This window comes from Kogia breviceps, chromosome 5 (assembly GCF_026419965.1).
Source record: "Kogia breviceps isolate mKogBre1 chromosome 5, mKogBre1 haplotype 1, whole genome shotgun sequence".
Taxonomy (NCBI): domain Eukaryota; kingdom Metazoa; phylum Chordata; class Mammalia; order Artiodactyla; family Physeteridae; genus Kogia; species Kogia breviceps.
Genome location: NC_081314.1, coordinates 57,155,015 through 57,181,469, shown reverse-complemented (window position 1 = coordinate 57,181,469; position 26,455 = coordinate 57,155,015). Strand labels below are relative to the sequence as shown.

General features: G+C 34.9%; 1 protein-coding gene across 10 annotated transcripts in view; it reads right to left on the bottom strand.

Moving 5' to 3' along the window:
* NLGN1 (neuroligin 1) overlaps positions 1-26,455 on the bottom strand; it is a 902,159-nt gene that overhangs the window by 721,970 nt on the left and 153,734 nt on the right. The window contains exon 1 of one of the 10 annotated variants that reach the window (XM_067034030.1): positions 12,537-13,222. The exons of 5 other annotated variants lie outside the window; for them this stretch is intronic. The gene's annotated coding sequence lies outside the window, so the exon portion shown is untranslated. Of the gene's footprint in view, positions 1-12,536; positions 13,223-26,455 lie in introns of those variants that run through there. 4 more of the 10 variants (XM_059065459.2, XM_059065457.2, XM_067034031.1 and 1 more) reach the window with 4 other exon arrangements.

The window sequence follows — 26,455 nt, the reverse complement described above, 5'->3', positions numbered from 1 at the left end:
GTTCTATAAAGTCACTGCTAACACTGAATTAGGGAATATGAATCCACTGCTCCGAGGGAAATGCATCTGTATACATACATGCATGTGTGCATGTGTATGTGCATATACACACAAACACATATTATATATACATATTTCACAGTTATAAATTATCATCTTAAACCCTAAAAACAATTCATCCTAGTAGAGTCTATTTTCTTTATTTTACAAAAGAGAAAACGAAGTTCAGAAGTGTTTAGTGACTTGTCTGAGGCCACTTCACTGATAGATGCCAGAATTGGGATTCAAATCCCCTCCACTGGGCCCCAGAGCTGGAGCTTCTTTCACTATACTGCATTCTCTACCATCTTCATCCTCTGTTCATCTCTGCGTGAGAGCTGAAACCAGAAGTCAGATCATCACCTTGCTCAACCTCAGCAGGAAGCACGCTCATGGGGTGACTCACATTTTTTGTTGCTTTGCTCATGTCTGTGAATGACTACAAAAGCACTATGAGCATTGACTTTGGGGCTATGAATAAATTTTAGTGAACATGCAAATTTGCAATCCAGATCCAGAAATAATGAAGACTGACTGTATTAACTAAAGATAAATAATGTTTCATACCTATGAATCTATAAGTTGTTTTGAAGTCAGAGCATAGCCTGGCAATAGCACCTAGTAATAATAATGGGATTTAAGAGTTGGATTTAGTAATAATAATTTAATAATAATTGCATTTAGTAATAACTGGATTCAGTGGAGTGTGGCAGTTTACAATGGCCAATCCCGGTTATGTAACTGAAATGTGCTTATGGGAACGGCTCACTGTAAGAGAACCTGACCACCAGCAGATTGTGGGCTTCCTATACCAAGATGTTTCACAAGTACACTGTTGGTGGTTCAAGACCTGGAGACAAGGGGTATCCGTGGGACCCAGGAATGGGAGAACAAAGAAGCCTGAGTCTGAGATTTACAGACCCTATTCAATGCATACACTTCTGATGTTGCTCTATTATTTGCCTGTAATAAAGCTGTCCAATGAGTATAAACTATTTGAGTCCTGTGGGTCCGTTCAGTAACTGACCACTTAAAGTAAGTAATGTGTAATTAATTCACATAGTAATTTAAAATGAGACGAATAAACAAATGAATGCAATCAGAAAAAATAATAAAACATTCTTAGGCTTTAAAAGGAGAGACAGGTGTACCTTGAATTAGTGGATAAGGAAAGAGTTCATGAATCAAGGGGACTATGAGCTGGGCATCAAAGAATTGGACAAACACTGAAGGTTACAGAAGGAATTCCAGGTAGAGGGCACATTCTAGAAACAGTGGAAAAGATATGTAGTGGTAGTGTGGTGCTCAACCTCCCTGGGAGCAGCTCACACTCCAAGTAGAAAGTCCACACCAGTGTAGAAAGGTCTGGTCTTCTTGCCTCAATGCAGACCCACTCTGAGGGGCCATCCCAGACCCAAAGCTCCCTGTGGAAAGGGGCCGAGGGAGGAGTTGGTTGTGATTCCCTGAATGCCCTCCCAGGTGATTTTCCCAATGGTATGTCCAAATCAACTTTTAGCAGGCAAACCTCCATCTCAGAGTCTTTTTATATTTTTTCCCTGGGAAACCTGACCTATGACAGAAAGGAAAGCAGCAGCCACATTTGAGGAGGGCACAGTTTAGTTTGGGCAGAACACAAAGTAAATGAGGTTGAGCATTGGATGAGACTGGAAAGGCAGGTTACAGCCAAATCAAGCAAGCCCTTAATTAAAAGGCTAAAGAGTTTGGATTTTATTCACTGGATGATGAAAAGCCATTAACTGTTCTTAGCAGGGAAAGAGTATTATCAAATCTATTCACAAGAAAATTAAACTGGCAGTACTGTGGAGCAGAGATACCCAAAGCAGTGTGTTTATACCCCACCACAAGAGTACCAGATGAGAGAAGGGAAGTAAATCATTGAACTTCTATGTATTGTAATATTTTTATAAAGCAAAAAGAAAAAGCAATTAAGCTTTGCTAATATGAATATATGGTTTCATGCCAGTGTCTTCACGTGGTTGTGTGATGCACACAGCACTTGAGATGTCCTTTGGAAGGTGATGGTTCTACACTGCGGTGGGTTTGCCAGCAGTGGCATTTTGTTGTTGTTATCATTCCTTTTCAATGTTTGGTGATGTATTAGAGTTAATATCACTGGATAAGCAGATGTATACCTTTTTCATCATGTTTTACTGCATGTGACCCTCAAAAAATTGGCTACTACATTAAGATTGTCCCACAAGATAAATATAGATTAAAGGAAATACTAGTAATAGAATAAGGACAAAATAAGAGCAGAAATGAAACTTCTAGTTCTAGCATAAGTTCTTCTTCAGCTACATTGCAAGACTGAAAATAATGGCTATCTAATCATATATAATAACAAGCAGACAAAAATATTTGAAAACATCAAAAAGATACCTTTGAAATGCAAATTTGTATCCATTTTAGTAGCTGTGAACTGTGCCCTAAGAATCTCTACATCTTGAGCTATTAATGAATCATGGGAAGAAGGCATTAAGTTTATGTTAAAAAAAAAAAACTGACATCTTTCTCATCACTTAGTGTCTATTTCTGTGTATGTTCTGCAATCTGATGGTAGAGATATTTATGTAGGAGTATAAGTATATATTTTATACTTTTTTATGACTTGGTTATCAAAAACAGAGGATTATGTGACCACAAAGGTGTGGAAACCATTACCTTAGTGAATGAATTGGTGGGAAAGAAACTGGAAACAGTTTCATTTTCATGTTTCATTTCATGTTTCAGTTTGAAGCACAGCTAAATACATCCACATTTATGTGAAAATGACATCAAAAAGAGCTAATATTATAGATCACCAAATATTTGCCAAGCTCTGTCCAAAGCACTTTACATTCAGTCCTCACAACAAAATTATAAGCCAAGTATTATTATCTGAGATGAGGAAAATGAGGCTTTATGTGGTTAGATAATTTTCTTAAGGCAACAAAGCTAAAATAAATAAATAAATAAAAAGGCAGACTCCCTAACTCTAAAGAATATGTCCTGAACCTTTATGATACATGACATTTTGCTTTGCTCCTGAATGAGACAAACTCAATAAAGTCATACTGCTCAGTGTGAAGGTTTTTAGGAGAGTGAAATACACAGGACACCAACAGGAGGGAAATATGAATGTGGCTGATTAGCGTGCTGAGGTTAATTAATAGGCATAATTTGGAGCGGCTCCAAATGGTGTGGTATTGAAAGTTTTTCCAGCAACATTCCATAACCTGGGGCAGAGAGTAAATGATAGCAGTTAGGATTAGGGATAAGCAAGGCAAGAATGGTAGAATTTCAAGGAGCAAAGGTTACAAGAAATGGTAATTCTAGTGTTGAATAGATTAACTAAATCTGGGTAGGAAGGCAGGCAGAAGCAGAAGGGTAGAAGAAGAAAATGTATGAAAGAATTAGAACCAAAAATCACCAAGATGGGAATATCAAAGTTCAAGACCTTAATCATGTAGAAGTTCAAGGTCTATCACAGCCCATGTCGTGGCCATACCAACACGTAGCTATGGAGAACATGGTGACACGTATATACTGGCATGATCTTCGTTAATTAATTAATAACTTGATTAATGCTAGCACCAACAAGTATGGACTGGGGCCAGTGAGCTAACTACATCATCTCATTTAGCTGTGTCTAAATACCATGAGTTAGAGATAATTATCATCTCTATGTAACAGATAATTAAACTAAAGATCAGAAACACAAAGCCACTGAAACACTTTTCCATAAAAAAAGAAAACATTTTTATGAACGTAGGGAGTTCCAACAAATAGAAAGAGATAAGGCAGAAGAATTTGGAGACTCTAAAGATAAACCCTGCCTCTTCCTCAATTCTGGCCAGAGCCTCCTTCTAGGAGGAAGGGTAGGCAGGCCTCAATGGGTTACCAGGTTACATCCCCTTCTCCCTTCCTTCACAAAACATGTAAGCAGGGTTCTACTTGTTCTCCCTCTCCTTGGGCTACTTCTACTCTGAATGAACTTCTCCAATGATGTAAGTAAATAACAGAGGAAATAAAATGTTACGGAGAAAAGGCAAACTAAAATTTGACAGAAGTAGGAGAAAAAAAATTTACCAATAAAATATTTTAACAGGAAAAAATCACAAGTATATCACAGAGGTTATACCTGGTAGCAAACTATCTTTGTGAAAAAACAATATTAACTAAAACAAACAAACAAAACACAGCACTGGGAGCCATGGTCAGTGAATTGGACCCAACTTGTTTACCAAGATCTTCCTTCCTGAAAAATACTCTCCCCATCAGATTTTGCCTGGAGGGACTCCAGCCAGGATCCCTCAAGGTCTGGCTCAAATGTCAGTACTTCCTTCTCAGATCCTCCAAGTCACAAAAACACTCCCTTCTCCACAACTCTCAAAGCATTTGTTGCCTTTCTTGTAACTGAACCTGTAGTACTTTTTACTGTAGTAATTTGTAAAGTTGGATACCCTATTCATTCTTATATTATTACATCATTTAGTGTCAGGCACGGGGAAGGCCAACATGAAGGAGATAGGCATGGTGATGATTCCCAAAGAGACTAAAGTTCAATGGGGAAGACAAACTTTATGTAAATCAATCACACAGGTAACCATTTAGTCATAAATTCTTTGCCAAAAAGGATAATGCTCTGAGGGGAGAGTTAATGAGTCTGGAGTGGAAAGGATGATCTTCCTGAAGAAGTGATCTGTAAACTGGGTTCTGAAAGATGAGTAGAAGTTGTCAGGGGGCAAACTGTGTCAGACAGAGGCAAGGGGAGACCCAAATGCTGTGAAGCCTGGGGCTCCCTATTAACAAAGACATCCGTGTAACTTGAGAGAAGGGTGGGGCATCAGGCTGGAGAAGAAGTCACATTTCAAGAAATTCTAGGCCAAAAAATTAGGGATGTGAGATCTTACTCCAAGCATGATGAGAATAATTATAATCACAAAAATAACATAATCAGATTAGCCTTAATCCTTGAGAATAGAGGTTATGGCTTTTGAATTGCTGATCTGTAACTACCATCCCCAGAACAATTTATTACATTGTAGGCCATTGGAGACTATTTCTTGAATAACCCATTCATTCATTATATTATTTTTCATTAATTAACCCTATCCTCAGATTTTATTTATTCACCTGTGATACCTGACCTCTGTGAAGGCATTATCTTAATTACAGTTGCAGCAAGAGGAGATAAAACAGAGAAGAGGTGATGACAAGTTGAAGTACAATGAAAATTCCTCATCATGCAGAGGTGTGCATGGATGGTCATATAGACTGGTGACTAATTCCATTACAGTTTGGCAAAAAATGGGATTTTAAGATGCCATAACAGCTTTCTGACAACACAAAGAAAAAGAGATCTAAGTGATAGTGTTTCCTTCTGCATTCTGCAACTGAATATTTCTAAGACCATCATTACAACAAATGGCTAAACACTGGGTGGTTCTTGTTTGTTTTGTTTTGGGTATGCAAGTAAAACAATCCATTTAACATCTAACTGTATAAAACAAGTTTTACTTTCTGTTTGCTCTGAACCTATTCTCAGATAGAATCTCTAAATATTAATTGTCAAATTTAAAATCTACTGAGGAGTGTTGACTTCTAAATGAGCAAGAAGGTTAATGGGGCAAGAAGGGCAAGAACTGTAAAACAGGTTGTTAAAAAAAAAGCATGGGCAACAGTTTTAATGTATATGTAAAATACCACAGGACACATTTTTAAAACCATTTGGTGACCCTGTGATTCTCCCCAAAGAAAATGAATAATCACTCAAGAGCTCAGTCATTTGCAAGTCATCATGTCCAGAAGCAACTTAATTATCCCTGCTAGTATCTTTATAGAGAAGACAGTACAACCTAAGAGCAGTGCTACCTTCTCAATTCAGTATTTAAGCCTATTTTTCTTTCTGGTGAGTTGCTGTGCCTGGGAAGAGTGGAGAATTGCCATTCCTGGTGCCCTGCTTAATTAAATTCCTCTTTAAAAAGTCCCGTGCTGCCAGAGAATAGCTACAACTTTGGCAGAGGAAGGGCTAAGTTTCTCAGTATGGCCCTGTGCCAGGGTGAGTCAATCTTGACCCCTTGGAGGATGATTAGCAGAGAGGGGGGAGTTAAACCTTTGTGCCCATTCAGTCCTAGGCTTCTGCTAGAATTGGCAAATACTATAGTTACTATTGTTTAAGCAGTAACTGTCTGCTAGGAACTGGACTGAGACCACCAACTCCTTTCAGGTAAGGCACCAAACAACAATAAGGGTTCTGTCACTTCTGACCTGGCTTAGAGCTCAATCAGTGCCCCAAAGGGGAAAGGCTATTATACTTGCAATCTTCTTCAGATATCCACATCTTTTATTTTCTCTTCGTATTACAGATCCATTAGTACTAATAATAACAAAATTCAAAACAATGCTCTATTCATGGGCCATTTGTGTAACAAAACATCAATGAATATATATTCACAAGAATTTAATATACACATGGAGTAAGTTTAAATTATTTTACCATTTAAATAAATAAAATTTAAATTTTATTTAAATTCACCATTTAAATAAACTGAACAATAGGAAATTTGTAATTATAAATTGCTTTAAAAATTGAAAAAAAGTGGCCAAAATGCCAAACATGATTATATTTTAGATCTTATTGCCCATGTTCTAAGTGTTTGAAATAATTTTTAGTGCTTCCAAAGTTCCTTGAGATATCACATTTTCTACAAGGCAGAAAATAATTCTAATGCACATTTAGGTAAAGTATAACCACAAATAATCCCATTATACTTATGAGTGTTGATAAAATAATTTATCAAAATAAAATAAACTGTATAAAAATTTCACTAAAAAGTTTTAATTATTATTTATCTTTGATTAAAATGCAATCTTTTAAATATATTCCTTTCTACTTTTGGAATTTTGCACATAGCTTTAAATATCTATCAATTCAACAATTGATTTATGTTAAGAAAAAATTAAAAGCAAAAATGAAGAGATCAGGTGTTAAGCAAGAGGTTACCAATTTAGTTGTTAACATCCAAGGCTAGAACCAGGTCTCTATATTCATTTAGCAATATTTATTGTTCACTAGTGATATACCAGGCACTGTTCTAGGTGTTGGGGAGAAACACACATAGCTTTGAAAAGCCAGACAAAAATCCCTGCCATTATGGATGTTATACAGACTACTATTACTGTATTATTGCAGCATGTAAAATGTTTTACTCTTAAATAATTCCTCAAATTTATTACTAAAGACCACAGCTCTAAATAATAGAAACTTTTGGCATCAATCTTAGAGCAACATATGCATTAGAATACTTGGCACAGTTAAAGAGGTAAAGAAACTAGTGACTTTTTTTTTTTTACCCATAAGAGAAAGGATAGATAACAATGTCACTTGCATGTAAAGTTTTGGATAGCTAAGTAATATAGATTTAAATTAAAAATAACAGATGCACTGACTTGAAACATAATGGTTACTGACGTGAAACTTTACTCCTTTTAGCATTACGGTTAACGAATTGATGGCTCAAGTATTATTTTCAGGTGTGAATACTGTGATAACTGCTGGTCAATGTGATAGGTAGTAATCACTGTTTTCCTGGTCAGTTCTATCATAAGCAGAATGGTTGTCCTACGGGATAAACTTATGCCAGTGATAATTCTAAGTTAGTTTTTTATCAAATCAGTATTTATTGATTTAATGTGTGACCATGTTAAAGTTCCAATATGGAGTATTCCATACGACAGTATGAAAGTATTCACCATAACTATCTAAAAAAAAGACAAGATTTTCAATTCACTTTGAAATGTTACAACTAACCTCTTTTCTTCTGAAGACTCAATATTCATTGGGTGTTTCAAGGAAGAAAAAACTACTGTTACACACAAGTGATGCCAAAGGTCTGTATGAATAATAAATTAGCCTATCAATTGGACGTTTCCAAAAAGGCAGTTGTTGAGGAGCATACATAAGACCTTCATATTATTGCCTGACTGCTTCACTCTTCCCAGAATGTACCTACATTATTAAAATACAGACAAAATGTGAGAAAAATACATTCTAAGGAAATATTTGCCCAATATTCTCTCTCCTCTTCAATTTCTGCCCCAATATACAATGCCACTACCAAATAAATAAATAAGCAAGCAAACAGACAAATAAATCTACTTATTTTCTACATTATGCCAAAAATTAAACTATAGGTGCAGGTAAATTGATATATGAGCAGATCTCCTACTGAAGCACCACTTACAGCACACCCAAAGGGATGGCATGGGTTTTGGCAGGTAGCCCTAACTGCAGGCATATGTGGTATTAGAAAAGTAGACCATAGAAAAATGAAAGGCTACTGTGTGGCCTGTCTCAAGGGGACTAATACAGAACATGCCTGGATACAGTTAACATACTAAACCAAAATTGCTATAGAAGAGTGAAAACTGTGAAAAAGTGTATAGTCTTCGATTTCATAAGTCAGACCCAAGCTCATCAACTTAAAGGCAGGTCCTAAGATGTCAACTGCATTTAGTAGGTCTAGTCTCAGGCTGGAACTTTATTTCCTGTGATGTATCCCTGTGATTTTTGATTTTACATCTGTAGCAATAACTTAACTTGCATTTGTTCCAAAATGAATTTCATGCTCAACTTGTTTTTCTTAATTAACTTCCTTTAGCAACCCCTAATATGTGTATTGTTAAAGCTCATTAGTCCCATTCATGCTTGCCTGTCATTTTTTGGCTACACATTCATATACTAAAGTGCTCTGTTGCTATATATAGGAAGAAAATTAAATAATATGGGGAATTCAATGTTTTATGAGTGTCAGGATGAGAGAGTGCCTGTAAGGCCCATAAGGTTTCACACAAAAGAGGCATTACTGCTAAAACTAACATGATGACACATCTCTCATCTATAAAGTCTGCAGTAATGGCAGCAGTAAAGCATTTTGCCATTGACTAGAATTTCTCTTACATGCAACAGAAATAGATACAGAAGAGATTATATCGACTGTTATAAAAAGACTTCATATAAAATCCCCCAAAAGTTTAATGTCTAATCAAATGTCTGGAGTGATTTACTAGTTTTCTCTGACTTCAGTTAAGCTTAGAGTTGGCAGTCTTCTCTCTTTCACATGTTTGCTACCAAATAGGTGGTTTTTTTTTTGGGGGGGGGGTGGATATTGAAGGCAGAAATAATTCATATCCTTTTATAGCAACACAGCAATATTTGACAGTGTCAATGTGATGCCATTAATAATAAAGCATAAAAAAAATCAAACATGTTACTATTAAGGAATTATTCTTAGGAACAGTTGAGAATGTAGCTATCCCACAAGATTAAGAGGTTAGCTACCTCAAAATGTTTTAAATTACCTTTTAAAAGGCATTTAAAAGGACACCTTAAGTTAATCGTGAGTGTTCTATATGTTTTTTTAATGTTTCTGTGCTTTGCAAATTTGAAATATTAAAAATTGAAACTGTAAGTTTTAAGGGTTTTATTTTTTTTGCATTTCTCAGAAGAGATGGAAGATTTGCATTTTGAGAAGCCATGTGTTAAATTTCAACAAATCATTAAAAAAGGATTTGCCCTTTGCATTTTGCTTTCAATTAAGAGTGTGTGGTAATTTTCTTTAAAAAAATATCAGTTAATGTAGAATAACATCTAACTGTATTTAAATGTCTCAAAATCATGGAACGAATCTGCAGCAAATGTATTCAGCACCCCCTGAATGTTAGGCCAGCTAGAACACATGGAAGGCTTTCGAGGGACAGGTGCAGCAAAGCTCCAGTGAATCAACATCAGTTTTTCCATGATGATAAGCTTTGGGGAAACCAATGCTATTTCTTGTCACATACATTAGCAACTGTGGATCCAACTTTCAGGGCTAATTGAGAGTTTCTATTTCTTTACCCCAAACTACCACATTTTGTGTTATTCAACAGCAAAATTGAAACAGCTGATCAAGGCTACCATGTTCTTTTTGATAATCATGACTCAAAAAAATGTATTTGGATTAAGTAGAGCAAATGTAATTAATTTTCTAAATGAACTCTACAGGTTTTTCAATAGTTCTTAGAGTCATCCACTCTACTAATACAGAACTTTTATGTAACTGGGTAACTTGCTCTTCATTTACTGGCTACAGCTTTAAAATTTTTGTGTGGTGTATCATTTTGCTTATTTTTATTTCTATCATTATTAACCTTCCAAAGTTGATCTACCACCTACAAAGTTTACCAAAGTTTTATGTAGGAACTGCTTGTAGAAACCATAGAGTGGGCTAAAGTTTCCCCCTTTTCATTTTTACTGCCAAAAGAAAATGAAATGAGGGGCTACTAAGTATTGATTATTCTTGACAGACGAAAATATTGTTCAGCCATGACAAAGGCACTTTAAGCTGACTCTTCTGGCTTTAGCACTATGGCACATGCCATGACCACTCGGTCAGTGGTTGTGAAATATGCAAATTAAATTTTTAAATGACTTCCTTTTTCATATTTCATATTCTCCATCTACTTTTATAGTATCAACATTATATTCTCTACTAGTCTAAAAAGAGGAATCCCAGCCCATCTCCCATTCACCTTCATTATTGATTTACTATTATCATTTAATATGTTACTTGCTAGCTGTCTTTTTTAATTTAAACTTTGAAAAAGATGTTAATATTAGTGGACTATGTGTCCAGGATCAGTGGCTAGAATGTACCAAAATGCAGAATATCCATTCTTCTAGTTCTTGCTGCACATAAACCACGTGATTTAGAGCTGCGTTAAAAAAAAAAAAAAGGCAAACCCAACCTCTCAGATATCTTCTTAAAACTAACAGTTAGGCTTGTAGAAACTATTGCTTGCTGTTTTTATCATCTCTAGAAAAACTTACGAAAAGTCTGCAGAAATAAGTAACTTTTCCACTGTAGAATCCTTGGGAGACAAGAGTTTCATATTTTACTATTTAATCTTAAAAAAGGAATGGCATTGTTCTTGTTCCAGTACTTAGATTTACGAAACACATATACACACACAAATCCAGGAAGAAAGTTTAGTGAGGCTCCTCTTTTAATACCTGAATGTCTGATGTATCTGGAATTCCTGAAATAAGTATTCGGATGATGAGTGCTTTAGATGATATTGAAGAGTTGCCTTTCAATGAGTTCACACTTAATGAAGAGGTTTCAATGTTAAAACCATAAAGGTCACTTTTCATAATCTATAAACAGAAACCCCTGAAAAAATATTTGATGCTTTTCTTTAAAATATTAAAATGTAGAAAATACATTATTTTATAGTTTAACGATTATATATCTCCATTTATTCTAATACAGATGAATGTCTGAGGTTTAAAATTTAACAAATTGGCCTTAAATAGGAAAAGCCAACTAAAACTATGATGCTGAGGTATTAGAAGCTTATAAAGGGAGGGGAGTGCATTAATTTATTTAACATATCTATCTACATATTTTAAGCGAACCACTTCTTTGTATGTAATTGTTCTGAACCTATGTGGACTCCAAAATTGGTACAGAATAATATGCCTTTCTGATTCCAAAGCAACTTATAGTTTCCTAAGTCAATTAATATTCACTCATTTGAGTGATTAATTTTAATTATATCTGCTGAAATTGATTTCCCTACTGTAAATAAAGACGAGCTTTTACTGAGAGCAATGAAATAACATTTTAAAACAAAAAGAAAAAAAAATCCCTGAATTCAGCTGCAAGAAAATGTCTGGGAACGCGCGCACCGCTCAGTTGGAAAGAAAAGCCAGTAATTGGCGAGGGAGCCAGGGTAGGGATCCATCAGAAATGCAGCCGGCTGCCTGGCGCACTTGCCAGCCTGGGCCCTCAGCAGAAAGGCTGAAACGCCTTCCTGGACTCGTCCAACTGGAAGAAAGTTACCTCGGACTGTATTATGCAAAGTCGAGCAAGTGAATTACAAAACAACATGTGTGGCCAGTCACCCACTTCTACTGTCTCTATCCGATGCAGTGACCCTGTAACCCTTTGGTGTTTCTGAGAGGAGGGAGAGGCGGGAAGGGGAAGGAAGAGCGAGCGAGGGAAAAAGACAATATGAAACGGCCAATTCCCCCTGCAAAATTCCCCCTGGAAGCCAAGACAGCCACCAAAACCGCGGCCAAGGCAGCAGCTATTTCTACTTGGGCTTCCCCCTTCCACATGCAGGTTTTCCAAGGCATCGCTGCCGCCTCTCCTTAAAGTATCACTAGGAGAAAGCACTAGATCCAAGAGGGATCTCCCAACTGACAGATTTTCAATGCAAAGTTGAAAGCTTGGAGGGTTGCTTGGCTTCCCCACCGACGCCACAAAATAAGGTTTTTAAGCTCGATCTAGGTAGCTCCCTAGCGATCCACCGGAGATGCGCGAAGTGGTCTACATCCCCCCCCCCCCCCGCTTCTCTTTCCATTTCACAGGCACCGTGTCCGCAGCACCTTCCGCGCGGCGGCACACAGACCCAGGCAGCCCCCTCCCAATAAAAGACCCCACACTTACCCCCAGTAAGATAAATCCACAGAAGGAGCCCCCTCATCTTCCCCCAGTCCCCTTCCAATAATTCAAGGAGACAGTTTCTACAACACTTCGCCGTCAAATTCAAGCTGAATTGCTCTAAGTATTTACCAGTTCCTAGACGCTTATTTTGAAATCTCGAGCACCGGTTAATTCTTTTTTCAGAATTCAAGATGCTTCCTTTATTTTTTCTTTTTTCTTCTCTAAGCAGCCGCAACCCCAGTTTTGCGCCCCCCCCTTCCTTTTTTTTTTTTTTTTTAATTCACCCACGGACACTTCCAAAACGTGTCGATTGATCCTTTTTTCTCTCCAGATGCAACCACGATCCAAAATCCTTGAGACTCAAAGCCACCTCCATGTAAATCCGACCATCAGGCGAGAAATACAAATGATCAAACAACGTTACTTCTTTCAGCTGCAATCAGATAATCCTACTAATCCAATAGATTTATCTCGATTGGAAATTGACCTCAAAAATGAATCCCTGGTGCTGATGTCCAGTAGAGCGATTTCGTAGCCCTGTTCAGATGACCAAAAGAACTGTGGATTCTTTCCTTCTTTCTTTTTAAAGTCTTTTTTGGATTTTGGGTGCACTGCTCGCAAAAAATGCCGAGGACCCTGGTTTTCCCCTAATATAGGTTTCTACTCCAAATCAGTGCAGGATGAAAAATGGTACAAAGATACCCCTAGTGGCTTGAGGTGATATTGCAGGGATCTCACTTTTTTTTTTTTTTTTTTTTTAATCCCCTCTCCTCACCTTTTTTTTTTCCTCCCCTCTCCCCCCTGTAGATAACTGGCTGCTATAGTAGTGAAACAAGAAGAAGACTGAACAGAGATTAAAATGAATAGTATGTGACTACTTGAAAAAAATCGCCTGATCTTTCTTCTTTGTTTTACTTTAAAGACTGAATCTTCTGTGCTTCTGTCTCTGCAGTATTCCATCTTTTTTCTACAAAATTTTCCCCAATGGCTTATAGTAGCTAAAAGGCCAATTTGGGGCAGCTAGTGATTTCAAAGCAAATGTATTTGTTTCCTGAATAACTACAGATATCAAAAGAAGCCTCAGTATTCCTGAAGTGTGCTGTTTTTAGAAAAACCCTTAACATTTTGTTTCCTTTAAAGTAATATTCATATGTGTATATATATATACATATATATGCATTTTTGGCAGGTTTTAGAGAAAAAAAACAGTGCAATGAATTTTAGGATTCTGTTTGGTAAGCAATATTTCATAAACTTTACTGTGCCTACCAATAACCCAGGGATCTTTTAAAAATTAGGATTCTGATTAAGTAGGACTGGGGAAGGGATGAAATTCTGCATTTCTAGCAAGTCCTCTACTACACTCTGATTTATCAAGGGCCCAGTAAACTTGGAAAGTTGAATTCACTTTCCTGCTGATGGGTGCAGTAGCTGCAAGGACTCCAAGGTCTTCTTTCTTAACTGACTAAATAATTAAACGTTTTTAGTGTACGAGCTACTAAGGAGTCAAGAGATCTTCCTTCTACCACTGGTTTTGTTATTAATTGGCTATGTGACTTTGAGCAGTAACTTCCAACCCAGGGTTAATTTATCTATTAAAATTAAAGAGTAAACTCAAATAAATTAACAAGTATACTTGCTCCTGGAAGGAAGACTCAATTGTAAATTAATCTATAAAATTAATTATTACAGAAAGCCCAGTATAGTTTTTCATAGAACTTGAAGAGTTAATTCTAAAGTGTGTTTACAAGAGGAAAGGGTCAAAATTTGTCAATACAATTTTGAAGAACAAGGTATGGGGAATTTCTATATTGACTATTAAGGCTTAATATATAATGACAGTAATTGAGGCAATATAGCTTTGGTTCATAGCTAGAAGTTTGTCCAGGGGAACAAAATAGAGGGCTTAGATATATATCCCCACATTTATGGAACCTTGATAAATACCAGGTGGCATTAGAGGGCAGTAAGGAAAGATGAATTATTCAGACAATAGATTAGGCATATGAAAAAAATGTATGTACACACAAAAAGTCAAAGCATAGACTGACAGAATATATTTGCTATGCAATATCTTCGGTTATATAACCGAAGGATTGATATCCAAGTACATAAAGATTTCTTATAAATTGATAGACAAAAATATTACAGAAAAAAAATGAGCCAACAAGATCGACAGTTAGTTGACAGAAGAGGATTCTCAATGTCCAATAAACATCAGAAAACGGTATTCAATTTCCCTAGTTAGTAGAGAAATGCAAGTTAAAATGATGAAATATCATTTCACAACTATGAAATTGGCAAAATTTTATAAGTCCAGCAATATGAAATATTTATGAGGATGTGGAGAAACTGTGAAGAACAGGTAATAGTACAACTTTCAAGAGAAGTTTAGCAATAAAGATTCTTCCATCCCAAAATCCAGTCTCTCCACTCGTGAATTCTTCTCTATGTCTCTATGCATGTATGGAAAATACCCATTGCAGAATTACTTGAAAGAGAAAAAATAAAAACATCTTTGGATATATTAGTGAACAAGGAATTTATAGAATATTCACATACTGCAATATTAGATGCAGTAAAAAGAAAAGTCAATGCACTATAGCTACTTGAGTTAGCATGACTGCACCTCAAAAATGCAATGTGGTCTTCCCTGGTGGTGCAGTGGTTAAGAGTCCGCCTGCCGATGCAGGGGACACGGGTTTGTTCCCCAGTCTGGGAAGATCCCACATGCCGCAGAGTGGCTGGGCCCATGAGCCATGGCCGCTGGGCCTGCGCGTCTGGAGCCTGTGCTCCGCAACAGAAGAGGCCACAACAGTGAGAGGCCCGCGCAACGCAAAAAAAAAAAAAAAAAAAAATGCAATGTGGAGCAGCAACAACAAAAGCAGAGTTGCAGAAAGATACTTGTGGGATGATATATTTATATATCGTTTTAAAACATTATTATATCTAATTATATCTATTGTTTTTGAGCATATGTGTATGTAGCAAAATTATATAAACGTGCATGATAATGATAAGCATGAAATTCAGGGCATAGGTTATCTCTGGGATGAAACAAAGTTAATGAAATTGGAAAGACATTGTGGGGAGCCTCAACCCAATGTTCAGCGCTTTCTTTCTCATACTGAATCTTGACCACACAGGTATTTATAATATCACATTGTAAAGTGTTCGTATGTCTGAACCATTTTCTTAAAATGAAGTATTTAAATTAGATGATTTCTACAAACCTTGTAGTTTTAGAAAAATTTCTGTTTAGAATAAGTATATGTAGAAGTGAAAAAAATAGTTTGGGAGTCCAGAATTTCATAATGTACTGTCTTCATAGAAGTCTATATAGATTTTTTTTTAAATTGTAGTACTTTATATTTCTAAGAACTGGAAATGCATAGATGCTTATTTATTTCTATAAGGGGTATAAAAATGTCCAGCTAGCAAGCAAAAATCACCACCTAAATGAGAAAAATATGGTTGAAATAGGGGGAAAAGGTAATGCTTAACTAGCTTTTTTGGGGGGGGTATTTTCCTTTTATCTTACATATAGCAACAGGGCCTCTGAAATTGTGAAACAGGCAATTAATTGATCATGTTCAGTTCTGACCAGTTAACTGAAAACCACCAAATCCAGAGTAGCCCTAAGCCAAACTACAACACAAAAGAAGATTCTTCCAGAACATTTAAAACACACATGTGAAAAAAAAAAAACCACACATATGAATTCATATAAGGAGGCTTTGTTGATGTGAAATATGAGAACTGAAAATCTTATTTCAAAGTCATTAGATAGTATTTTTCATAATTAATGCAAAATAGGAGAAGATACCAAATATTCAGGAAGAATTTTTTAGAGCCCAATCTTAGAAGTAAAATGAGCTATATTAGCAGTTAATATTCTCAACTCACAGTGAACTCAGGAAAGATGTCTGGATAAATCGTCAAACAATAGATTGTCAACCATTCAGAATAGTGTTCCTGGGCAATAAGCAAAGAAGCTTTGTTATAAAGAAAAAGTAAGGGAACAATTTAACTTCCTTTGAGAATAGAGCAGACAAGGGGTCTACAAGAAGTAGATACAATATTTCTGAAATTTGGAGAGGTTGACATATTCTTTCAGTAACCACTTATTGAATACCTCTTGCATACTGGGCATGGTACAAAGCATATCACAGAAGACTTGACTTTAAAACAAACAACAACCACAAACCCTGAATTTGCTATTGATGATTGATTAGTTGATTGTAAATGGTTAGCAGTTATTCTGAATTAATACTTCATCATGCATCCTGAAGAGATATAGATATTAATATAAAAATGAAGGTTCATTTTTAGTGTGTTTAAGTACAAACTTGTTTGACAGGTTGAAAGAGTCAATGAAGGTGGAAAAGTAAAAGAAGGAGAAGTAGGAGGATGAGAATAAAATACGAATAAAATTCACTTCTTTTCCTGAGGATTTACTTTACAGAGATGATAGAAACTTACTTAATCTTTCTATTCCTCATAGTGCCAATGATTAGTGAATGAATGACTTAACAGATCAAAAAGTGAAACTAGTCAGTACATGAAGAAAACAAATTTATTCTCTATGCTGGATGGGCTCACTAGTCTCTCTTCAGAGAATGAAATAGAGGAGGGAAGTAAAAAATTACTATGACTAACAATAATGGGAAATGAAGGGCCAAGAAGGGCAAACTTGAGTGCCAATTGGAATGTGGGATTCTAATTTGATTACGTCACTAAAATTTCAGCTGAAAAACCCCACAGTAAGTAGGATTACACATCCTATTTCAATTTCTTTACTGTAAACAAATAAAAAATGATTAATACCAAATGGATCATATAAAGAAATGGCATGGTTCTACGAAAAACTAGTTGAGAAGGTATTTAATTATTGCTTTTAATACAAGTCATTATGAAAAGAGAACTGTAATTTTTTTTTTTTGGATAATTGATATAAAAGTGCACTTTTATGACCAAGTCAAATCAATCAAGTTCTGCCTGGTAGTAAACATTTCAGGATGTTATGAAAGATTGGTCTATGTCTGAAAAAAAAAAAACCTTATAAAATATTGTAAAACATATTTCAAAAGCAAGTCTTCAGAAAAAATACTCCTCTACCATCTTCAGAACTCCCCTGATGTAACCTCACTTTAAGTGCTCAAGTCTTGAATCTAAATGAATGGCAATTGGGGATTATAAAAGGCATAAAAATAAAAAGTGTTGCAACATTACAAGGTCTAACTACTGCAAAGGTGGCTGTTTACAAAGAGGTTCTTTCTACAGGGAAGAATCTGCTCACATAAGCCTGCTTAATTAGAAAAGACTACTTAAAACACTTGACTGATACTGAATATTTCAGGTATGTATTGGGAGAACACACCTGCTTGAATGCTAAATTTACCAGATGCATCTTTATATTTCTTGGTTTGAAGACTTGTAATGGAAACCAAAGAAGGAATGATCAAGACTAGATATTTTAGGATGAAACTATTACATAGAGAAACGGGGCTTCATCAAGGGTTGTATGAGATAATGAAACATATTTTCAAAGCTCAGGGACTTAGTCAGAAATACATCCAAAATTTCAAAACAAGCTTAAATCATTTTGATCTATTAAAAACTTCCAAATATTTGTGCTATTATGCTAATAATATGCTAATAATTAAGAATCTGTTTCATTTCTTTTTGAAGGAGTTGTTTTTTAAAATATCTATGATTGATATTTATCTTTAATTGGTACAATTATTCTTTACTTAAAAATATATGCATTTTCAAAGGTCATGAAGAACCTAGGGGTAAGACGGGAATAAAGACATAGATCTACTAGAGAATGGACTTGAGGATATGGGGAGGGGAAAGGGTAAGCTGTGACAAAGTAAGAGTGGCATGGACATATATACACTACCAAAAGTAAAATAGATAGCTAGTGGGAAGCAGCCACATAGCACAGGGAGATCAGCTTGGTGGTTTGTGACCACCTAGAGGGGTGGGATAGGGATGGTGGGAGGGAGGGAGATGCAAGAGGGAAGAGCTATGGGAACATATGTATATGTATAACTGATTCACTTTGTTATAAAGCAGAAACTAACACACCATTGTAAAGCAATTATACTCCAATAAAGATGTTAAAAATAAAATATCTATATATATATACATTTTCAACTTCAAAGATTTTAGTTAATAGCTTAATACATTATCATTTTGTAGAATATCTGATTTATTTAAAATTGCAGATTTTATGTATTTGTAAGATTGAATAGTATTTATGCTGACCCTCTCATAACTGTCACAGCAGATTCTCTTGATATTTTAGCTGCTTTTGACTCCATCATACCATGATTAATTTTAATACATTGTAGTGCAGTCTAAAATGTATTTTATAATAAGTAGTAAAAGTATTCCTTAAGTATTCCTTTAGAACCAAATAAATACAACCAGGAAACCATCCTATTGTACATCATCCATTAAAGTTCATTGTATATTAGCTTATTTTAGTCTTATTTCCAGTATTAATAAAATTTATTGTAAAATTTGACCAAATTATGGAAAAGTCACATAAAAATTAATGTTCTGTAGTTCAAGCTGGAAAAAAAATTTTTTGTTCTATCCCAATGGCATTGCCATCTCATTGACTTCACACACATGGGTTGGTTACTCTTTCTTCTCTGAATAGCATTTTATGCCAATTACAAATTAAAAGTACACACTAGCCTGGATTTTCATTATTGTTCAATCAGTGATTTAATGAGCATCATCTACCTGTCCCAAAATATTTAGTTCCATAATTTCCTAAAACATTAAATAAAGGAGACCTTTAAATTACATCTTAAAAGGGAATGGATATTCCCTCTCTCTCTCTCTCTCTCTCTCTCTCTCTGTTTGGTTTTCTGTGTGTGTCTCCATCTCTTTCTTTCTCTCCCTCTCTCTCTCTGTCTGTGTCTGTCTCTCTCTTTCAGGATCTCTGAATACATAAATCTGTCTCTTTAATGTTTGATTACTTACATTGAACTAGGAATTATGTAACAAATGATTCAAAAGGATGAGTTTTTCTAAAATCACATGTATTTGGATTTAGAGCTTGCTTTTTGATTGTATGTGAGTAAAATCATTTCTGATACCTGGAAACAAACAGTAGAATGAGAAAATCAAATAGAATGATAAAACCACATTACACTCAATGCATAAGAAGTTGTTCAACCTTCCAACCATCCATTCTAAAAATCATGACCTTCAGCTTAAGCATTTTGGTTTTTTCTCTAAAAACTTCCCAAACCTCCCTAGAGATAAGCAAGCTAATAAATGATGTTTTGTTATTTTTAAAATGAAATCTTGACCACTTATATCTAAGTTTACTAGAAGGGAGGGAGAGAAGGAAAGAGACAAAACAGTAATTTTTTTAAAGTAGTTGCTTAAGTACATTATGCAGACAATATGTGAAAAAAGTTCAAAGCAAGATTTGTTATAAGTCACAAAAGTTAACAGACTATAAGGTAGTTTAGAAAAATGGAGTTTACCTATTATACAATGAAGCAAGTATAATTCTTAGCTATCTGCAGTACATTAAACCAATTCATAATTCATATTCTCATTCACAAATCTGATAAAAGATACAGGAAGAATAGCTAAAATTAGTTTTACCAGGATTCAAACTAATTATTAAACAAAGTAGGGTACATTTGAACTGTGACCGAAAGAATTACAGTTTTATAGTCCTTGCATAGACTCCCAAAATCTCCTTTTGCTAAATAGAAAAAGCCCAAGAAGGCAAATGACTGATGTAACTAAGGTCACACTGTGCTCCATGGCATTGATAGATGAGAAACCATTGCACCATGCCACTTCAGACTCGTTTCTGTTTCTGTTTGTTTACTTGTATTAAAGTGTCATTGTTCTTAAACTAAATTTTAAAAATTGTAATTAACAAACAAACCAAGGATGCATAATATTAAATGTACTTAATATAGTAAGCAGAACAATGGCCCTCCAAAAATGTCCACATCCTAATCACTGAAATCTGTGAACATGTCACCTTATATGACACAATGGAATTTGTAGATGTGATTAAGGATCTTGAGATGGGCCTGATGTAATCACAAGGGTCCTTATAAGAAGGAGGCAGAAGAGTCAGAGTCAGACTAAGAAATGTGATAACAGAAGCAGAGATCACAGGGAGATAAATAGAGAGAGATTTGAAGGAGCTACACTGCTGGCTTAGAAAATGGAGGAAAGAGCCATAAGCCAAGGAATGCAGGTAGCCGCTAGAAGCTAGAAAACGCAAAGAAATGGATTCCTCCCTTGAGCCTCCAAAGAAGACAGCCCTTGCCAACCCACTTTAGACTTCTGACTTCCTGAACTACAAATTTATAAATTTTTGTTGTTTAAGTCGCCAAATTTATGGTTATTTGTTACAGCAGCAATAGGAATATAATACAATTAATTAAAAATATTAGAAGTATTCTGAGAATCAATGCTACCCAACAGAAACAATGTGTGTGACATATGCAATTTTACATTTTCTAACACACATTTTTTAAAAGGAAGTAGAATCAGGTGAAAGTAAATTCAATAATTTATTTTATTTAGCTCAATATGTTTTTAAGAAGTATCATTTCAACATGCAACACTATCAAAAATTATTGAGATATTTTATAATTTTTTCATACAAAGTATTCAAAATCTAATCTTTATATTGGACATCTAGGTATCCAGTTCCATTTCAAGAGCTCAAAAGTCACATATAAGAGACTACCACATTGAACAGTGCAGCATCAGACTGTAAGAAACAAATTAAAAAGAAAAATTCATATATTATTCTACAGTTGATTCTAATATTCTCTTATCTATAACAATCTAGATTAAGAATCACAGAGGAATCTAAAGAAATCAGGATGATAATATGGCCGATTTTCTTGTAACTTTGCACTTAAGAAGTATGTTTAAAAAGAAAAGCTGGGAAAGGAAGAACAACATAACATGAAAGAAGAATACGAATACCTAATAATACTGAGTTGTCTGATGTTTGTGAAAAATGCTAAGGACATAAGAAAAGAAATTTCTCTGATATTTTCAGAGCAAAAAGATAACCAAGGATAGGATAAGAATGACATTGCTTGGGGCCAACTAGGTAATATGAACAAACAACCAATAGAAAAGCAAACCATTAAACCCTAGCTTCCAATTTCTCCATAGAGAAGAATGATGTTTGAACTGGAAAAGAATATGATGGTGAGGAAATGGTAAGAAAGCCTAAGGTGATTTAAATTAGTTTTAAGATTCCAAGTCTAAATCAATTACCTAATAGGATACTAAAAGTATGTGAAGATGTATTCTGGGAACTAGTATCTATTATCTTTGAGTCACCATGGAAAAATGCCACGAAAATTGTTAACTGTTCTGTTTTTCAAACAGAATTCCAGAAACTGAAGTTTACTATTCTGGACATTAACTGAAATTCTAGAACCCACATTCACATGTGTTCACTAAGTGTATGATAAATCAGAATAAAATCTTTTATTAGAATTACTGGGGTGGCAGATCAAAAATGTGGCTTGATTTGTTTATCCTGACTCCATCCAAGGCCTTTTATAAAAACCACTCATAATTTTCTTCTGAAGCTGAATGATGGAGTAGTTGAGTAGATCCTTTGAAAGTTGAACAATCATTCTTCTGTGGCATCCAATGAATGTTCTTTGACGACCTGTTCTCTTTTCGCTTTTTTTGAGGATTAAAGTTTCCAAAGGAATTTGTTTTGTAATCAGGACTGTCCATTAAGCAAATTAGTCTGATGATGGGTATAAATGAGAAACTTTGGTAGGAGCCTGCCTTGGATCATACACTTTTAAAAACAGAATATCTAAAATGATCAAGTGTTTTTGGAAATATGTTTTCCAATAATGCTTTTTCAAACTACTTATTTATAGGAAGCCTGATATAAATTATTTAAATATTAAATTTCAAATTGAATTTTAATTTTATTTAATCAAATTTTAACATCTAGTATCTTGTTCTATCTTCTAGTGCAGTAAGGTCTCCTTATTTCTGGTTTACTCATCAATATAATGTGAATATTTCTATTTAATTAATCAACCATATTTTTATCAAAAGGTGTTTCTTTTTTTTTAAACAGATCTTTATTGGAGTATAACTGCTTCACAATACTGTGTTAGTTTCTTTTGTACAATAAAGTGAACAAATGGCATTCTTCACAGAATTAGAACAAAAAAATTTACAACTCATATGGAAACACAAAAGACGCCAAATAGCCAAAGCAATCTTGAGAAAGAAAAATGGAGTTGGAGGAATCAGTACCCCTGACTTCAAACTATACCACAAAGCTACAGTAATCAAGATGGTATGGTACTGGTACAAAAACAGAAATATAGATCAGTGGTACAAGATGGAATGCCTGGAGATAAACCCATGCACATATGGGCACCTAATTTATGACAAAGGAGGCAAGAGCATACAATGGAGAAAAGACAGCCTCTTCAATAAATGGTGCTGGGAAAACTGGACAGCTACATGTAAAAGAATGAAATTAGAACACTACCTAACACCATACTCAAAAGGTATTTCTTACTGATAGCATTTAATTGAGTTACAAAGAACTTTGGGTTATAAATAGAGTGCTTTTAATAAAAGCTTCAAAATAAATCCAAATCTAAAACAAACTAGTCAAAATACAACTCAATATCAATCTTAATTTTGGCTACATATATTGAAATGAAATTTTATGATATAATGCCAATGTTCTTTCATCTTTTTTGACTCCTAATATTGGTGAAATTAAAAAATCTTTCTCTATCCTCTTGCTCCCTGAATACATCAAGAAGTAGACCAGGAAGCAATGTAAAAGACAAAATAATAACAATAATAATAGCAATAATAACATAAAACAGAATACAGTATCAATATAGCTTGCCTCCCTCCTTTTCTTATTCTTTTTCTCCCCTTCTACCTCTCTTTTCTTAACATACATATAATACAATACATAATGTATAAGTGTATATAATATTAAATATATTTAACTGAATTAAACTGGACCTTCTAGCACAGAGTGATGTGCACAGGATTTGCTTGCTATAAGATGGATCTGGATTCAATTCCTAAGTGTTCCACTTGCTAGTGACATTTTATTCCCTCTGAGTTTCTCTTTCCTCATGTGCAACATTGAAATGGCCACATTATTTGTGGAAAAGCAGAATTACCTATTTCCCTCAATTTTTTCACCTATTCACGTTGGATAGAGAAAGGTCTCTTAACCTAATACATGTCTAAGTTCTGTTTTTGGGAATGATCAACATTAATAAGAGAAAGGTTTGTTGCTTTTGTAAATGATCTACTAAAACACTGCCAACAAACAAGAAAACCAAATACCAAAACCTACTCTCCACAGCTTTGTAAGGAATGTTCTATGAACAACAGATACATTTTATTTCATACGTAGTATCTCTACATACTTGGAGAGGGAATGTATAACTCAAGGAAACATCCTGAAGGGAATTCCCTGTCAGTCCAGTGGTTAGGACTCAGTGCTTTCACTGAGGTGATCTGGGTTCAGTCCTTGGTCAGAGAACTGAGATCCTGCAAGCTGCACAGCACAGCCAAAAGAAGAAGAAGAAAAAAAAAGGAAACATCGTGGGATACAGGGTTACCATCACTGGTCAATGAACTATATAATGCTTATTAATATTAAATTTTATTAAAATGAAACTTTAAAATAAATAAAACTCATTCTGATATATCTTGAAAGTTGTGGAGAAAGTTGTCCACTACAGAGATTTTTATCTCAATTCTAGGTAAAGGAATTTGAGCCAAGAAATGTGTGACGTAAGAATACTTCCCTTAAATAACCAAATCCTTCATGCCAAGAGCATATTTGATGTAAGAGATTCTTGTACATAGAAAGACCTTTCAGAATAGGTGATATTTTCCTTAAGAATATCAATCATGGTTGTACTTTGAGTATTAAGTACTTTAGCATATCTAATTTTATTTGACTTGTAAAAAAAGAAAAACCTTTGAGACAAGAGAGCAGATAATATTTGTTCCTTTTTATGACTGAAGAAATTGACTAAGAGGAAAACTGAATTCCTTATTGTCACGCAGGGGTTTGTCAAGTATAGAAATCAGACCTTGGACTCCCAGTCTGACGTTTTTTTTCTAACAGTACACATTGCTACTTTAGCTAAATTGGCAGAAAGACCTAAGATAGTTTAGCCTTTTAGTTCTCAAAATATTTTTGGTGGTGGTTAAGTTTTCCAAAACATTACATGAAATTATAAGTCAAATATTTCAGATGAAAACAGAACTGATGTAGTAGAAGGGAAGGAGGCAGGGGACCAAGAGGTCCGCCCACCATGCTCCTCCAGCCCCTAGGAGGGCAATTTGGAGCACCACTGGAAAACCACTTGCTCCTTTTACAGATAAGAAAACAAAGTAATCAAATGATTCGTCCAATAAGCTCATCCAGTTAGTGACGTCATGTCTCGATTCCTCCCGTCCAGCCATTGCACACACTACTTTCTCTAAGCATGCTGAGCTACTTGTGATTTTTCAAATCCACCATGGCCTTTCTTAAGCATTTGACTTCTTCACATGACTTTCCTTTTGTCTGGAAAGTTCTCTTTGAAAGCCCTCTTTCTCAACCAATTCACCTTTCTTACCTGTACAGATCCATCAAATCTTACTACAGTCAGCACTGACTCTAAAGCTCATGACACCACTCACTCCACCCAACCTCACCTCTTACCAGCCTCTGGTCTCACTCGCAACCTGGGTTATGGAGGAATTTTAGTCAACCTTTACTTTTCCTTTTCTCTTATCACACTTGCACTTTTACTAATTGCTCTTTGAGGGAGAGAGTCACCTTTATTTCACAAGCACTTTGAACTTATTCAGCATCACAACAAAAAACTTTGTTGAAAGAAAAAAACACAAGAATGAATGAATGCTATTTTCTAAGTAATTTTTTACAAAAAGCACAAATGTGGGACAATGTGGTATACATTCCAGGGAAGTAGGCCTCACTTGAACTTGCTGCATATGCTGTATCACACTGCCAGAAAACAGAGCAGCCATGATCCTCAGCAGCTCCTAATTCACAGCTCTAAAACTTTCCATTACCATGAGAGGAAAACCTTGCCAGATACCTATGTTAAACACTCTAATCTTTTATTCATAAATTCGAACAGAAAACCAGCAAGCATTTAAGGAAAACCCATAACATTAAAAAGAAAGAACAAATAAATAGGAAAAAAAGAGAAAGAAAGAAAACCATGGTGGGGAAATATATATTTAAGAAAACAGAGAAAATTTGTTTTTTCATTTAACCTGTTACTCTTAATGAGACTCAAGGGACTGCTGTTTTAAGACAACAAAAATAGGCTTCTCTGAAACATACCTATAAAAGAATGATGAGTTCTTATAGAATTTAAATACTGAAATGAAAAATTTAATAGAAGCCCTCAGTAACCAAATGAACATGGCTACAGATTAAGTCATAAACTGAGGATGAAGTAAAAATCTCCATTTTAAAAATCTAATACATAATAGATTGTGAAGAAACATTTGTATGAAGGCTCACAATCCTGGGCTTCCCCTTGGTTTCTTTTACTTCTTTTGCTTTTAAAGTAAACAATACAATAATTTTATTAAAATTAAGTCTAATAAAACATATTTTCAATAGTACAAAACTGATAGGATAAACTAGTACATTATTGGTGTTAAATACTTTTGGAGAGTAATTTTACTGAACTTTTTAAGAACCATAATATTTCCATTGTAATTTTGCATTTTTCACCTCAGGCAAAAGTAGTGACAAAACAAACACATAGTGCTGAAGAAATAAGTCCTGGAATCTTTTTTTTTTTTCTGAAGCTATCTTTATTTCCCCAATTTCTTTTTTTAGTTTTGTTTGTTAA